Raw genomic sequence first — 18,657 nt, 5'->3', positions numbered from 1 at the left:
GGAAACTGAGCGGCGAATGCACGGCGCATAAAGGTCAGAGCCGTGTGGAGATAAGAGACGGTGCGGACGAGCGACGAGCGCGGTTGTTGGCGGAGTAGAAGTGCGCCCCTCCCCCCCCCCCCCCCGCTCTTTCCGGCGCTGGCTTCCTGCTTCCTTGCTTGCGCGTGGGAGATTGAGTGCGTTCGCTCTCCGTGATAGCGCGCGTCCCCGCACGCTTCCGCTCGGGCATACGGCGCGCGGCGAAGATTTTATCTATAGGGAACCTCACGGCGACGGCGACGACGACGACGACGGCGACGCCGACGGCAGAAATTCGGTTGAAGTGTCCATATAATTGCTATCGCAATAAAAGAAAAGCTCGGATGAAACCGCCGCGCTCAAATGAGCAACGCCATGCCGCGCGGCATAATAGCTGGTTTCCACAGTCTTGGCAAGCATTGCCCCAGAATCTCTGGTTGGTAGGTGTCACCAAGAACGAACTATAAATTGTGAAATGGAAACAAAACGGAACATTTTTTCTACTATCATAAAAAATGTAGAATTTCAAGTACACAGGTGATAATTTCGAAGCGTGTACTCCTAAACATAGCTGGTCTTAAGCAGAGGACGAAACGAATTATAAATCTTTCGTAAATTGAATATACTGCGAATTTCAGACATGATATTTCAAGAAAAATAAACACTATTTAACAGCAACGCGAACGGAACAAGAGCTCCCTAATGTACAATGAGAACAACCAATCTTAAAAATTCAAATGTAAGATTATATATGGCACTAGCACTGTATATAAAACAAGGTATTTTCATATGCATAAAGATTTATCGCATGTATAAATCCTACCACAATGTTTGGGGTTAACTTTCAGCAGACATTGCTATTGATGCACTACCAAGAAGGGTATGCATAAGTGTCTAACATTTTTAATATTTACTTTCTTCTTCTTTTCTTGGTTTCAAGGTTTGAGTAAACGAAATATGGCCCTCCCTGTGAAGGAGCGGATCTGGTGTTCTCTTCAGGAATGCTGCGCGAAAAAATTTACAATGGGCTTGACATCACTTGACATTACAGCTGAAATGTACGGTGATGTGGCCTTGTACCATAGATGCGACGCATGTAATGTATTTCCGAACTCGTTATGTTTACCTTTATGGTGTATCTTAGTCTTTTATTATTTTAAATACTATAGGCTACACGGTTCAAAGTGTAAAGCTTGGCCCGTTATACGTCTTTTCTTTCTTCGCGCAAAAAATATTTTTAACGGTGACCTTATAGTCCCCACTGAAAATCCCACTTAGGCTTCCTACTATCCTATAAGACCTCAGGTATCAGGAATGCTACCATCACCACGTTTTATCGTTGGATGGATACTTTGACATTCCGGCGAAACATGCTCAACGGTGGCTGCTCCATCTTCTCGCGATATGGACGTATCAGCGGATGCAGCCGTTTTTCTGTTTTCTTGCTAATCTCCGTGGTCGACTTATCTCATACCACTTTCACCTTCTCGCACAAGCGGCTTGAGCTCCTCCGCCACAATTTGTAGCAGCAGATTTATTATCAGCTACCCGGAGCCTGCGTGCCAAGAAAACGATTCTCTTTTCTTTTCGCGGCACTGCATCGCCACCCTTGCGGATTGGGGCTTCACGGACATCAGACGCTGTCCTCGAGCGACGGTGAGTACTGGACGCCGAAGTGACGGGGGGCTCTGGCTCTCGGTATGGAAAGTGCGGCGAAGGCATTTTGTTGTGGTATAGGTGCTGTTATAGTTTAGGCATACCTTGATGTCGCAATACACGGTGAAACAGGAAAGTGCTATGTACATTGCTGTCGGTTGCTCTCGCCGTTTTGACTACATCAGAAATGTTACTGTTTCCTATTTTCACGTCGTCAAATATGAAAGAGATTTGTGCTCTTACTGTCGCAAAGATTATTTTTAGTGTAGGACGTGAGTTATGTTCTTTTAAAGCGAAGTTTTCTTTGCCTACTCTTGTGGGTGTGGGGTGACTGTTGACTGCTCTCTGATGCTGGATCTATGCGAATCACGGCTGATATATTTGGTGACACACATACACTAAGTTTATATCGGCGCCGAATGCTAGTACCAGCAAACCTGTTTTCATAACTCTTATATGCTGACCGACGAAGTAGTGCTAGCCAGCGTCTGATCTATTCTGCTAGAAAGAAAAATAAATTCCTTCAGAAAACATTATCATATCACGTTGGCTCGTAGGCAAACGATAAATTCGTATTGATCAACAAAAAATTACCAGGAAAAAGCGGTACAGTTCATATAACTAAAACAGCTGCACCTATTAGCCTAATGAGAAAAAACTAAACATTTTCAAAAGAAAAACTAAAGTTCACTGCAGGTGTCGTGTCCACACCCTCAGATGCAGTGTATTTGAATGCGACGTGGGATAAGCGGTTAGTAGGGCTCCTTGTCGCAATTGATGTGCAGGTGCCCACAAAATAACTCGGAACGCCGGACCGGTGGCCTTTCCCCGGAGGAGCGCGGCGGTGAAAAAAGTTGCAGTGGCTTAGCTCGGCTATGCCAGGATATACGTAGCGTTAGCAAAGGTTCAGCTGATTATTCTTAGCTTTCCTGGTTGTCTCCTACGCTCAACCGCTAATTGCCAGGCAACTACTTCGGGATCCGATGAGTCAAGCTTCTCCGTTCTTCTGCGCTGTTGAGCAGCATTTGCGCTCTCCTTCTCCATGGCTATACCACACTGGCAAACGCCAGTCAGAAGCGCAGCGGCTCCAGCGCAGTGTCAGACGGCGACTGCACAGCGAGCGCGCGCCGGCGCCAGTGCGTATACCACGGCTACGACGTCACTCCTCTGGAATGCGCAGACCGGCGGCGTTGAGTCGCGCGCGGCGGCGGCGGAGTGCGCGAGAGGTGCCGGCTCCGGTGGCTCCGGTGCGCAAGCCGTGTGTCATCACTGATCCTTGCGCATGCGCAGCACGGCTCTTGATGTGCCGCGCGAAACGGGCTTGGCTAGGCCAGTGTAGCTAACGCTACAAAAGTAGTGCCAAGGTCTGCGCATGCGCGGTCTCCCTAGCAAGCTCATCACGCTACCCAGTGCATCTAAATAGGTGTTGCCTTGCTCCAAATGAATAGCGGAATTGGATGCCTTTTAGCGTTGTCACGGGGGGCTGTGACAACGCTAAAACGCTGTGTGCGCGCGTGTGCACGCGATAAGCGCTCGTGCATGCGCGTTAATGGTCATCGGCGCCTTTTAAAGCGAAATGCTTAACCGGCTCATTCGTCGCGGAATGTGACCATCGTCGACAACACTTGCGGTAGCAAATATCAGAAAGCGGCATGCTACACCTCCACCGTTCAATAAAGCGTGTAAAAGTGAATTAATCACCAAGTAGGTAAAAATAATCAAGAGTAATTGAAGAGTCCGAAAAACTAATTAAAAGTAATTGGGGTAACTAACAAGAGCAAAACACAGACATCATACGACAATTTTATGAAAGCGTGCTAAAGTGAATGACTAAGTAACTAAGAATAATTACCATTAACTAAATGTAATTAAGGGTTGCGAACAGTAATAGAGACTACTTAACATCAATTCGAGACTCCGTGATCACGTCAAATTAAATGTTCCAAAGGGCCGTACATACTAATTAAGATCAATTAAAGACTCCGTAACAGCAGGTAAGAAAGCAATTAAACCGAATTACGACCAATTATTAGTTATTTAAATAATAAACCAACATAGGGAAACAATCGCAAATGAAATGACGTCAACGCATTAAAGCTTTCGCCGTCAAAGTCGTCTTATCAATCGAAATGATACCCCACTGAACGTGTTTTTTTTTTCATACACATCTAACTCACACAGCTTAACAGCGCCTTGATAGACGTCAGACTCTGGAGTTTTGCAAGACGCGTAGCGCCATCTGCCGGTGCGAAGAGGTAATAATTAAGTAGTGCAAAGTCCGACTCCCTTGCTAAGTTCCATAAGCAGCTAGCGAGTGCGAAACAACGATTTAACTTAATTTTGGTTCATACTGAGAATGTTTTGCGCATTTAACACCCACAAAGAGAGCTATGAATTTATCCGCTAGTCAGACGCGCCGCCGAACTGCCATAAAGCCATGAAGTGCATGTTGGCTCACTCGTCAGAACGATGGCGAGCACGTCAGCAACCACGACAGCTCCGCGCGCTACGAAGAAACGCCACAGTCGACGCTAATGTTGTGTTGTAAATTGCCATGAACGTAATAGCTGTCTCGAGCTAGAGTCACGTTCCCACTTACTACGAAGCTCAGCAGTCTCTTACCGTGTACGTGCGCCGTGTAACACGGAGTGAGCAGCTGGAGTCAGATTCAAGACGTACACGCACGATAAACATAATAATACACTCATTATCGCGCACGTACGTTCTGAAGGCTCAACGTTCCGGTTTTAACTAGCAAATGCTAACACCTGTTCAAACGAATAAATCCCAAAATATTGTTCGCGACCACCTTTAGGTTTGTTTTGCCTTCGGTTGTGCCCCGCGAATGCGGACACGCACGTATCTCCATTTGCAGTAAATACAAACGGAAGACAACCGTGAAGAGAACATTCGAAGATGCGCGATAACACGCTCGAACACACAGGAAGTGAGAGCTGAAGCGAGAACGCCACTGAAAAGGCGAAGGTTGCCCGGGCCATTCGCCCCTGATAAAGCGAGCTTTGTACCACTGACCGTAAGCATCATAGCTAACTGAATTTATCATATATGTACTTCATCGCTTTGACAATTTGTACGTACCCAAATTTACCACATTTAGGCGCTAGAGAACGGACGTCGGGGTGCTTATCTCGAACTCGATGTCGTACGATGCTCGCTGTACTTGCGATTTGCAGCGCGCCGAAATAACACCTGAACCTTCTTTTACATTGTACACGTACTTCGCTCTGCTCCCTTTCCGAAGCGTGGATGGTCGGAAGAAGCTTTCCAGGTCCTTGATTTTTAGGTAACCGCGCCTCCACACAACCGAAAGAGGGGGCTCCATTTCGGCCTATGCAGCTTCGCTTACGGACAGCTCTCTTTGCACTACTCAGTTTGCGCCAAGGCTGCGATGGGGGCGCTGGTGGCAGGTTTTTCCGCAGCGCCGCGTGGGCAGAGTCTGAAGTCTATTAGCAACGTATCATCACATTGAACGAAAAATTGAATGTTTGCGCTAACCAACGTAGACACGCAATCAAATGTTAGAGTACTCCCTACTAAAACTGCAGCGAAGCGGCCAGATTTCTTAAATAAATCGCGCACTATGCGATGTTCATTGTGATTTGGAAGCATTTAAGAGACCTTTACTATAGTGTCGCATGCATAAAATTAGTTCCTGTGGAGGCAATTGGCGTGTTGGAATACGGCGTGTGATGTCATTTTGAAAACTTTTATTACGGCACGCTGTCATGGTAAAGGAGCCGTCGTGTTACAGCCAAAGTTCTGATCTTATTCCCAAGTAGTAAATGCGGCTCGGAATGTAATTGCACAAGGACTAAAATACATCGTGCAACACGATAATCCGGTTGAAGAGTGCGCTACAGTATTATATGCGAGCCGTGGCGCTAGCACACATGAAATATAGTCTATGAATTCATAGTTTCTTTAGGCGAAAGGATTAACTCAGATATGCAAGACATTAGGTATAATTAAAAGTAGAGCATGGTGAACTCACTGGTCACCTCTCAGTTACAAACGCTCATGGATGCCATCCACGTAAGCTATCCAGAAAGCATGATTATATCTAAGAATGAATGCAGATTCCGACGAGAATATGCCACAAGGATTACGCGTGTGTTTAGAGATAACGCTGTAGCCTAGAGGCCCCGATCCCCTCCAGATGTGGTGTCGCAGCGCTAAGAGGGACATGACGCAAGTTTTTTACGCAAGGCAACGCTTATCTCGATGCACTAGGGAGAGGCTTGCTTGCTAGGGACGCCGCGCACGCGTAGACCAAGGCTGTATTTTTTCGCGGGTGTGCTCCACCGACGAGCGGCCACCGGTCTGGCGTTCCGAGTTATTTTGCGGGCACCTGTACATGTGTTAGTCATATAGCTTCTCCATTTTTGGTGTCTTCGTCTGCTTCGGTTTGCTTCTCTGCAGTTTCCTTTTCCCTAACAAGTCAATTCGTACTATATCACTATTGTTCCGATTGTATCGAACGCTGCGTGCTCCCATCTCTACTCATCAAATCAGCTTTTTCCTTACTTGAAACGTGTTTCCACTCTGTCAGGTTTTTTTTTATCTCCTTCACTCTATTTTCTGGAAAGATATGCCTTTTTTTTCCGTGTAACCAATTCAGAACAATGATCGAGTCGGCGCAATATTTTCTTTCATTTTTTTTAGAAATTGACTTAGATATACAGAGAGGCGAGCGACAGCGTACCAGCGTTTAGCTTAAGTCTTCGCAACGACATTTCTTTCACTCGAACTATGCGTCCTTTTGCGATGGGTAGCTGAGCTAGTTTTTGTTTTGTTTTGTTTTCGTAGGTATTTACCAAGTAGGTTGTCGTCCTATAAGCGTACGGGTTTGCATCGAAAAACAAATCAAGATCCAATGCCCAAAGGCTGCCTGCGCTGTACAATATCAGCGCCACTCGTCAAGGTCCTGGCCGAGCCAACTGTGCAGCTGCGCCACAAATAACAGAAGCTCGGGAAAAAGAAAATGTCGCACTTTCGCTCGAAAGGCGAAGCATCGATTGCAATAGCAAATCAGTAGACAGCTGTACGAAATAAGAATATTATTTTTATCGGCCGTATAAACTTGTGAACATAGGATTGGTAACTAAATTGACAAGCGTGGTGTCATGCGCCTTCAAGCAAACACGAACACATCTCACTCGATGACCGCAGAAACTCACTGTGAAAACGCTGGAGTGAGGAAGCGCGGCCAGCAGCAGCTAGCGAATTGACCTTCCTGCAGTTTCTCGCATCAATGCGAACTAAGCCACGAAAATACAGCGCACGGCGGACTGCGTCCGCGTTGAAGCAGGCTTTTAAGAAAAGGTGGCCCGCGCGGCCGCGAGTTACGCAACAGCCGCCGGCGTAGCACGCCCCCCCCCCCCCTCTCTTCCTTTCCACTGGAGCCTTGCGCGCGACGGAAGACGGCGCGCTGCCTCCTCACTTTCCTCCCTTGCGCGGGTGAGACTGAGCCGCTATCGTTGGCTCACGCTCCCACGCTTTCACAGCATACTGCACGCGGCAACGATGGTATCGCCCTCGACCTTTATAGGGAACCTCACGGCGACGGCGATGGCATAAATGTGACTGGAGTGTCCTATAATTACTATCGCAATAAAATCATCTGCAGTAAGCAATATTCGATGGGCGCGGCTATTTCAGCAAGCACTTTAACATCTTGGAATACTGAAGATTTTATTAAGCGTAGCTTTCCAATCTGGTTCCTCCACGACGCCGCTTAATCTTCTGGCAGTAGGTCGTGTCAAGATGCTCCCTTCCTCCCGGTGTTTTGTATTTCTCGCTTAGCTGCAACAGCGCCTCTTCGTAACAGTCACCTCTTCGTAATTTGCCCAATCGTATTGATGTATGCTGTGTCAGAAGATGACCGGTACAGTTTGTACATCGCTTAACCCTCTACTGCAGGAATTATTATACCATGAGGGGAAATTTTTTTTTGCTGTGTAATTGTATTTTTCATCAAAAGAAAGCATTCTAAAAAATATGTTTATTCGACCCATGGTGATAAAGATATCGGTATGTGCCAAATATGGCACATTGCGCAAATCCACAGAAACCTTTCCCGCATTAGGTGAAGTCAAAATGGCAACTGAATGAGGCGCTATCTTGCCTCGTGAAACAGAACAAAACAATTCTTTCCTGAATTCAAGCATTGGTTGACTTTGCATTTACTGCAGCGCACAGATGATTTTTTTTTGTACAAAGTGGACGCTTGCAGCGCTTTCTATTATCGTTAAATTCGGGCCAATGTCCCACTTGGTCGGCTCGAACATCCTACACAGCGCGCCTCCAGCCAACAAAACATGCATCGGATCCCGTTTTGGCGCCAAATACAAAAGCGCGCCAAAGTCGACACTGCTTTACTATGATTTGCGAATGTTATACGCAATTGTTTTATTTACTTATCTATGCGATAATCATAATCTGAGTCCGAAAGCTCAGAATCTTCACTTCCAGAGGGAATGTTAGCGCCAGTCGTCCTCTGTCGAGGCTTTCTCTACCCGTAAAACGTGCGCGAGTTCATGCTCTCACGCCAGCTGCATCCATGCGGAGATTTGCACAGTGTGTCAAATATGGTACGCTGTGCCAAACTGTAGTCTTGCGGTCCAAGACCACAGTTTCGTACATGAAAAAAAAAACTTTTTCTTCCTGTTTGCTGTTTATAGCTAAAATTAGAAAAATATAATTTTAATTGTTCTTGCATATATTTAAAATACAAAAAACGAATGTCCAAACCCAGCCCATAAACCAAAATAATTTCAGGCGTTTTTTCAAGACAGCAAATGTTTCTACTTTGTAAAGCTTTCAATAGAGGGCAGTACCAGTTTTATTCAAGATCTGGAAGGCTATGGGCCTTGTTTTGGGTTCATAATTTTCTCGCCGGCTTTCTTGCAATATAATAAAAAAACAATAATCACTATGTGCCAAATTTGGCACGCTGTGCAATAGAGGGTTAAAATTCTATCTGATGCCAAGAACGTTTATATGGGTGCAGGTTTCCATGACTGTGTCTTTCTCTTGTATGCTCATAATCTACCTAGGTCGAAGATCATTCCGCTTCAACTTTCTCAGTGTCACTGAGGCCTCCGAAAAAAAAATGGCTTCTGTTTTTTTTGTAAACCTTTTCACCTTATTCTGCCGAGTCCGCTCCCCAGTGTCACGTCGTCCACGTAATATTTGTCCATCAGCTGCTTAATCGTTTCAGGAAAGCAACTTTCCAATTTGCTTAGCCGGTTTTGCACTGTTCCTGCAAGAATGGACTCGGAGCTGTGCCAAACGTTAGTCTTGACATTCTCCATGTCTCAACTTTTGTGACGCTACCACTTGGAATTCCATCCCATGTAAAAATTTAACAAATCGCTCTCTCTCTCTCTCTCTCTATATATATATATATATATATATATATATATATATATATATCAATGAGAAAAAAGGGAACCGAGGTGCCCAATTTTTATTATTCATAGCATAAGCCAACAAACAATGACACCAAGGACAACATAGGGGAAATTACTTGTACTTACTTATTGAATTAAAGAAATGATAAATTAGTGGAAATGAAAATCGATGAAAAAACAGCTGTCTGTGGTTGGGGAACGACCCCACGTCTTCGCATTACGGGTGCGATGATTTTACCATTGAGCTACCGCAGAGCCGTTTTCCCACCCGTCTTCCCATCCACTTCATTTCCACTAATTTATCTTTTCTTTATTTCAATTAGTAAGTACAAGTAATTTCCCCTATGTTGTCTTTGGTGTCATTGTTTGTTGGCGTCTTATGATATGTATAATAAAAATCAGGTCCCTCCCCAAGTAACGTAATATGTTGCCGTAACTTTCTGTGAATGTGCACAAATGTCGGTGCATAACGTTGCCTACATGCTGCTAATGTCCGCTTTTTTGATCGCCAGACAACGTTGGGCCGTATCGTTGTGGCAGCGTTGAGCAGTACGTTCACGACGTTGACATAACGTTAACGGAACTTCCTGACAACGTAATCTGGATGTTGCCTTATGTCACTTGAGCTTTCAGGCAACGTACGTATGTGACGTTCATGCAACACTCACATTACATTGCAGAATATTTATAGACATACATAACAGCAGTGCTGTCAGCATGGCACGGCTGACAGCACCGCAAACCCTTAAATTTATATTTGCTTGACAGATTATGCATTCTAGTAGTTTTCATGTTGCATACACATAAAAATGTGAAACAAGAATTGGTGAAAAACAGCATTCTTTTACGTATATATCTTGTGTATCTTACCAAGATATTTGTGTATTTTACCGTGTGGTGGTAAGATACACAAGATATATACGTAAAAGAATGCTGTTTTTCACCAATTCTTGTTTACATTTTCGTTCATATGCAACATGGAAACTACTAGAATGCATAATCTGTCAAACAAATATAAATTTAAGGGTTTGGATGCTGTCAGTCGTGTCATGCTGACAGCACTGCTGTACAGGCAGCTGATTTGTCTTGCACTATATATAGTATGAACTCGCCCTAATCCAGAATATTTAAAGTGTTTCACATGGTGGTTTGCCTGACTTGTCTTGCTCTTGTCCATAGCACATCATATAGATGCTGACTGCAAGTAAAAGTGCACAATGCAAAGCTAAAAAGTGGTTCATAAGGACACTTTTTCATTTTCGCTATAACAGCAAGAGAGCAGCATGTACGGCCAGTGTGCAGAGGTTCTAGTATAAAGGTTCTCACAGCAGGAAAGTAAAAATCTTCCACAAATGTTCATTTTCTTTAAACATATCGTTTACGCTTAGGCCACAGAAAAAAAAATCAGTTTCTTTGCTTCCGACTTACTGCTCGAAAAATCATGTGTCGGTAGCTGCATGTGCTTTCAAGAAATTGCATAATAGCCAAGATCAGCTGCTAAGAACAAACGCTAGTATGTAGGAATTGTTTGTGCAGGAGGAATATGTGGTGGTTGAATATGCACCCATGAATATGCATCCGTCCACCTTAAATAATAGTGAATATGTTATAGACAAACCTGGTTATAATGTCAAACCGTGCATTTATTTACCGTCTGCTTACATCATACTGGCAAACAAATAATGACACTTAGATAACAGCAACTTAGAAAAACAACGTGAACAGCACTAATAACACGAATATGTTTTTCATTAAACATCAAGGTCGTATATCACATATTAAGACAGTCTACTAACCGCTACAACACAATATTTGTTGGCTTCCCATTTAGGCCAGACTTCGAAATTTTTTGCTTTTTTGTCGAGTTCCTTTATTTCAATGGCAGAACACAATCTATACTTCTTAATAACAGCACAAATACTGTCCTTCACTTTGTAGTTTGCAAAAACACAGCACAGTACCACTGCGGTTGGATACTATGTCCTACCAAGCATCCAGCCGGTCTTTTTGCCTAAGCTTGCAGCATGTGTGAAGTAGTCAACACAGCCAAGGGGGTAGAGTAACGAAGTCATCCAAGCACTAACGGCCAGCCTTCACTTTTGCAGAGAATGGTCAGCAGAACAAGCGATGCACACATGCTTGCCTGGGTAGCTTCACTTGCATCCAGAGACCTCACTGGTTTCCAAGTCAATAATGTGGTAACCTGCAGAGACATAAATACATCAAACTATGAAGTTCCATCTGAAAAACTGAAGTAAACCATGTTTACTGTGAAAACAGGCTATAAAAATGCTTACAAACAACTTAACCTTCACATAACTGTAAAACAAACAATAGTGACCTTACGCAGGAGAATAATGCAAAACATTAAAACCAAATTTCAGTACAACCTAACCATTATAGCCATAGGTTTGGACACAAGAGCAAGGAAAGCACAATAAACAATACCCACAACTTCCTTTATTTCGCTAAGCAGTTAAGACGTTCGTATCAATATATTCCTTTAACATAAAGCTTCCTTGCAATGCCACGGCTGCTCCTTACATCCAGTTCAGTCTTGGAAGAGAAAAATAATTTACAAATGAAGTGAGTGCTCTACCATGGTACCAAAACCACATTTCATTCGTGATGAGAGAAAGTTCCAATGAGTGAGTGATAAATTTGACTTGTTGGTACAAAATATTGGTGAATTGCAGCACTGGTATTGGCGACACAAAAGACTAGACAATAGAGGTGTCCTAACTTCCAACAAAAAGCTTTATTTTCGGCGACCCATGTTTATAGCCGTCACTCATCGCATTGCACAAGTGTAATCACACCCTTAGGAAGGTCAACTCTGTGTCTGATAAGCGTACAGATGCTGACACACACAGAGCCAAGTCGCGCAATCTTTTCAGCCGCAATAATTTCACGTGTTAGTTGATCACTGCTTCTGCTGACAACAGTACACCGAGCAAACAATGGTTCACAGGCACACGAACAGCAACAACATGCAAGCCAACTGTCACACAAGTTTTTCTTGACATTGTATGAGTGTTCTCACAGCCGCTCATTGATGCAGCGTCCTGTTTGACCTATGTACTGTTTACCACAGGAAAGGGCGGTACACTAAACCATGTTTCAACATAGGTAACGAACGGATTTTTGTGCTTTTTGTTACACTTGTGTGCTGCGCTGCCACAATTCCTTTGATTACACAACTTTATAAGCTTCTGAGGTGCAGAGAAGACAACTTTAACTTTGAAACGATCTGCAGTTTTCATGATACTGCAGCTTATGAATGTATGGTATGACAGCCACTTTATGTCTGTCAGATGCAGTGACCACATGGCAACCATTCTGCGCATGAGATTTTCAGAGTAGAGGTTATGTGGTCACTGCATCTGACAGACATAAAAACTGGCCGTCATACCCTACATTCATAAGCTATCACAATATAAAAAAATGCATATCATTTTAAAGTTGTGTAATCGCAGGCAATGTCGCAGCGCGCCACACATATGTAACAAAAACACAAAATTCTGTTCGTCACCTGTGTTAGCAACGTGGTTTATTGTATGCCTCTTTCTTGTGGTAAACAGTACATAGGTCAAATGGGCCGCTGTATCAATGACCGGCTGAGAGAACACTCATACAATGTCAAGAAAAATGTGCATGATGGTAGGCTTGGATGTCTGCAGTTCGTGTGACTGTGCACCGTCGTTGGCTCAGTATATTGTTTCCAACAGACGCGGTGATCAACTAACCCGTGAAATATTTGAGGCTGAAAAGATTTCGCAACTTGGCTCTGTGTGTATCAGCACACCTTCTGTACACATGTCAGAGTTTACTTTCTTCCTAAGGGTGTGAATTGCGCATGTGCAATGTGGTGACTGATGGCTATAAACATGGGTCGGCGAAAATAAATATTTTTGTTAAAAGTTGCCGCATGTGACTCTGTCGTTGCCTAAATTTGCACTGCAATTCACCGATAAATTTGTAAGTGCATAGATACTACTGGCTTGAAAGACTATATATGGAAATGGGGTAAATAAAGGAGAAAGGGAGAAATCACAAAAATGGTCCATCCATGTCTCGTGCATGAAGTCCCAGACAGAGTGTGCTGGTCTGGGCTGGTTGGTACATCATTAGGACGGGAACAAACAGCGCTAGGACGGGACGAAGTGAGTACGACATACAAGGAGTGAAGTGTCGCGTGGACTGTAGTGTCGAAGTGGACTGTAGACGTGGACTGTAGTGTCGACTGTAGTGAAGGACTGTAGTGTCGCTTGGGCTGTTGTTATTGGGTATTGTCCTTTTTAAGTCCTAATGTGTAGCTTCAGATATGTCTACACAATGTCGTTGTAGCCTGCGGAACTCCCACAATACATGTTTTGTCATCAGTCGAGTGCCTGAGTGGCATGTCGAGCAGGTAACGTGTTGTAGCACTTGCATCTTAGTTCGGCGATTCCTCAGCTTTGTGGACTTCCATGATATAGTTCTGTGGTTCGTCACTATAGCAGTGCAAGATGTTATGGCGTAAGTTTTTCTTGAAAAGATGCCACTTGGCAAGCCCGCACTTTATCAGAGGATAGCTGGGGCACGCCTTAGCGAAAAAAAAGAACAGCAAAAGGCAGTTTTATGTCGGCTACCTTCGAAACAATACAGCGAAAAATGACGCATATATACAGCCAACACTTAGTAACTTGACCTCGGTTATTTGACTTTTTACTTTCGGACGCACTGCAATGTCCAAACAAGAAACCACATATTGCTATGGAACAAAACACACTTATTCGAATGCATAAGCACGTCATTTTCGTGAATTCAGCCTCTATCTACAGTGTCCCCTCATGCGAGCAGCGGCTACTAAGGTTTGAACAACAAGAAATTAAAAAAACAGCTCTACTGCTTCCCTTGGTGTGAAGCTGTTTTACTTTGCCTTTACTTTACTCTTATTCTTCAAAACTCAGTACAATGAACTACCTACCAGTTAACTATGTGTTCTATGTATTGACTTAAAGCGAAAAATAATGCAACTGGACACAGACTCGCAACTGCTACAATGCCTACTTGCATGAATGGGGATAGCTTGCCAAGAATATAACATGGGAGAGAAAAAAGAAAGCTTACTAGAAAACGCTTCAGAACTGTAGTAACTGCAGCACAGTGAATACTGGCCTTCATGTATAATTTCAAGAAATTATACGTATAATTACGTATAATATACGAAATTTCATGTATAATTTCAAGCTCGTCAAATGTGTATTTGCCAGTGGCAGTTATTCTGGGAACAAGACAGGAATAATTGTGAATATGAATGTTAAACAATGGTACGCACACTGTGTGCTTACACTAGAGCACTGCACGGGCCGATTTTTTCAGCCCGGGCCGGGCCCGGGCCCGTTTTTACATTGGACTGCCCGCCCGAGCCCGACCAAAAGTTTTATGGTGAGACTCGGGCCCGGCCCGCCATCCCATTACCCTAGGCCCGAGCCCAGCCCGGCCCGGTTCGAAACCGGCCCAAACCTGGCCCGAGACCGAAAAAGACCACCGAGCGGCATTAAAAATTAAAATAAAGAAGAGAATAAAAGGAATTTATTCTAAAGGCATAAATACATGTCATATGCAATTATGAACACAATTTGAGCGGTCTGAATGCAAATACCAGCGCGCGAGGTAGTACGAATGACCCTGCCGAGCAGTATCGCCAGCAGTTTCCAACGGCGCGACATTGATCCCGCCCAATCCACTTCTATCGCAGCGCCGCCACAGTATTTTTCCACGTCGGGCGCCTCACTGCAAATCATGCACCGCCCCAGCCGCTCGTCCCACTCAACCGTATTCTAGTACATTATAGCCGAAGCACAGCTACGACCGGTCGTGAGCGCAGCGCATGGATGGAGTAAATGGAGAAAGAAGGCTTCTCGTTCCGCCATGGTGCAGCGTAATGCGCTGCTGCTGGGCGGCCGGTTGAGAACATGCGTGTAATCATGGATGGACGCAGTGCCATATTTCAGCCGCGTGACGAATTATCTTATCTAACCAGTCATCGTTTTACCAATTCGCTTTTGAAGAATCGGCAAGTCGCGAACGCGCTTACACCGTGCTGAAAGCATTAATTACATTGATTTAGATAAGGAATATAATGGCATCCTTTGGGTTGAGATGACTTCGGTCTTTCCGGACTTTGACATTCTGTTCAAACAGCGCAAAATACGACGGAAGAAGAAAAGGGAAGTACACGGGAGTAGCACTGCTAGCTTCCAGCTGTGCCGGGGCAACAGATTTTTCAGAGTCGAGACGCGCGAGGATAACTCGCTGCACGTTACATGCACACCACCAGAAATTCCGAGCCCAGCCCCGCGTCAAAATACCCGAGCCCGGCCCGGGCCCGGGTCAAAAAGCACATGCCGTGTCCGCGCCCAGCCCGAGCCCGTGAAAAATCTACCCTACCCGGCCCGACCCGGCCCGGGTCGGGCCCGGGCTTTCGAGTAAGCCCGAGCCCGTGCAGTGCTCTAGCTTACACCTATGACATATTTGGCCTACTACACTTTGAATTCTTACATGCGCAGAAGCTGCACAAGAGTGTAGCATAAACACAAAAAATTCGGAAATAAAACCTACAGCATAGGAAACAGTTTCGAAACAAGAAAACGAAAATAAAAAGTGGGAAATAGAGTGTGTACTTAGCAAAATTAAAATGTAACTTGCAGCCAAGCGATTGATGCAAGAAAACATACCTAACATCAGGACATGTAAGGTCTAGTTTTAGGTAGAACACGATATGCTGTGCATAACAGCTATGAACACAAATAATCAGCCAGTTGCATAAATATTGGACCTATTTAGTAAGCTGTGTTGAGTAACGTTCATTAACATAGACACGATGACACCAAGACGCTACTTTTTGGAACACGTGCACAACATACATACCTGACCCGACCATCCAGATTACACGTTGCGCTACGGCAGGCATAGACAAGGGGTCTGGTGGCTCTTCCGTTATGTGGTCACTGTTGTGGGTCACAGCCTCACCACTATAAAATAAGTTATGTGTTAACTTATAGCAGTGGCACATAGCTTTATAAAACTGTCAAATTGTCCACACCATGCATGGAGCACCTAAAAATAGTCACGAAAACAATGTTTGCATTAGTGCAGGGTGGCAACAGAGCACAAAGTAGAAGTCACGGATGAATGTCTTTATAATGGGGACCCTTTCATCACAGTAAAATTATTGACACGCAGCAGCAGCACATAGCAAAGAAATGTTGTTTACGAATCAATTCATTATTTTCATGACTCAGTTCAGTTACGTATAAGGTATGTCAAAACATCTCGTCTTTAAAAGTAAGTTGTACTAGTAGCAAGCTGTGATTGCTTATATTTGTTTTCTGAAACTGTCGTAAACCAAAAACTTCGTAAGCAGAGATTATTTACAACGTCGAAACATTTGTAGGCGAGGAAAGATCATTGCAATAAGAATCGGTGAAGAGGGAAATTGGTAGTTTTTACGCTACTTCAGCAGAAAAGCGGGAGATCACCCACAGCGCGGACATGATGAACACGATTATTTCCGAACGTTATATTTCTCGTCGGAAGAAAACGCTTATCAAGATTTTCATTTTCGCATCGAAGCAATAAACTTGCGTAACTAAGTGCTCACAACCAGCGTTCAGCAAGCATCAGCACAGGTTTCACTGTTGTCGCGGGACTTCTATTTCCTACGTTCGCGCACGCTATGCACACACGAGATGCTCGCACAATACGCTTGTAGCAGCACGATTACTTACCTTTTGAATGGTACGACGCGTTCGCAAAGTGCTCTCCAAGTTGCCGGTGCTGCGTCGACGATGTTACTTCCCGCATACATGCGCTTCGTAGTGGACGAGCTGAGGCGCGCTAACACGCATTATTTCTTTGCGACGTCCACCCAACTTTCCATAACGAGAAACAAAGGGGCCGCACTCCACGGCATAAAATCGTTGGTCCACATTTGCCTGGCACGCCACGCATACGGCGAGTTTACAGGATGACACAAGGTATCTTCAGGCACTTCTGTGCACGCTAAGTGCGATCCACTCCATTACAGCAAATAAAAAAACACACGATCAAGGAACGCATCGTAGCACCCCGCACATACGACCGCCATCACTAAACCCGGAGGAAAAACAACAGCGCCGCCTGCATACTTGTGAGCGCTTGTGAGACTGTTGTGGCCTCTGTGATGCCAACAATATTAACCGGTACACTGACACGCTAAAATTTTGTGCCCGGTTGCACCAAACTACGTATAGATGTTACGAGACAAAATAACCATAAAACAATCTATATTTTACGCTATAGTTTAGCGCATTAAGAAATTATATCAGGTATTTTTACCTTTAAATTGGTTCCGCCATCTGCAGCCAGCAAAAGCATGGCCTTCGAGATTAGCTAACGTTATCCTTATCTAGCCGTCGCTGTGGCGTGGTTTGAATGGTTTGGGCTGTCTCGAAGCTGTCTCGAAGCCAATCCATGAGGTTTTGTGATGCTGCCTACTTTTCCTACGCCATCACTTCGTTTTAAATAACTTTCTCATGTCAACATGAATTGTAGCCTCAGGAATTGTTGACACGATATCGGAGGTACACATGTGCAGTGTGCGATGGTTCCGTGCGCGTTGTGACTGTTTCAGTCGGAAAGGATCAAATCCACCAGGGTTGATAGCTCGTGTGGCGCTGGTTACACCCGTATCGTCCGCATTTCCTTTCGTGTCGGTGTGTTGAATGTGCGCGGGTTTGGCTCCTGTCGTCCGTGAATTCTGTGTTTATCGGGTGGCTCGCGAGGATTCCTCCTAAAAAAACATGTCTCTGAAGAGTGCATGTGTCCTATGTGGTGCGTGGAACAAATGTGCGCTGGTGTACGATGTGTTTGCAGTCGTATTTTGGCTTATAGTCCTTTTCTCTAGTGCCGTTTCTATGATGTAAGCCATACGGGAACTGAAAAAATGCGCTGTTTTTCATATAGGCAAGTAGATATGATCTGTGTGTATCCGCTGTGCAGTGTGGATGTGTTCGTTATCTTTATGCAGCTGGTATCATGGGGCTTGTGCCTATTCATGATGGCGACTGCTTAATGTTTCCACTTTTATGGGCATGTGGCGTGCAAGCAGTCGAAAGGTCTGGTGCATTTGGTGCGGAAGACGGGAATACTTTTATGCGTAACTTTGTCTACTATAGGTAAACCGTTGCGACAATTAGCATTTTCGTCATGTGAATGCTTCTGCCATTTAATTAATATAATTTGTAGCAGTTCTTATCTGTGGAGAAGCACAATAAACATAATTTACCATGGTGTTCCTTAGAAAATAATAATTACTGCACAACCATTATACAGCTCCATACCTCACTGCATGATAAAGATGAGTGTTCAGTTGAAAATGAAAATATCTTATAATTGCATGAACGTACACATGCGAAATGCTACAGCAGCCTGGCATCACTATAATGTCAATATTGGTGACATCCGGCAACGTTCTGGGAACGTGCTGTTTTGTAACGTTGCAACATTGATAGCATTTACACTT

At 44.3% G+C, this 18,657-nt stretch overlaps 1 protein-coding gene across 4 annotated transcripts in view; it reads left to right on the top strand.

The window, feature by feature from the left end:
• Positions 1-18,657, top strand: part of LOC119465182 (acetylcholinesterase) — a 181,098-nt gene that overhangs the window by 90,391 nt on the left and 72,050 nt on the right. The window contains exon 1 of one of the 4 annotated variants that reach the window (XM_049655658.1): positions 1,642-1,674. The exons of the other annotated variants lie outside the window; for them this stretch is intronic. The gene's annotated coding sequence lies outside the window, so the exon portion shown is untranslated. Of the gene's footprint in view, positions 1-1,641; positions 1,675-18,657 lie in introns of those variants that run through there. 4 annotated transcript variants of the gene reach the window in all.

Source organism: Dermacentor silvarum, chromosome 9, assembly GCF_013339745.2.
Source record: "Dermacentor silvarum isolate Dsil-2018 chromosome 9, BIME_Dsil_1.4, whole genome shotgun sequence".
Classification (NCBI taxonomy): domain Eukaryota; kingdom Metazoa; phylum Arthropoda; class Arachnida; order Ixodida; family Ixodidae; genus Dermacentor; species Dermacentor silvarum.
The sequence above is the reverse complement of the archived record's forward strand: the minus strand, read 5'-3'. Positions and strand labels throughout refer to the sequence as shown.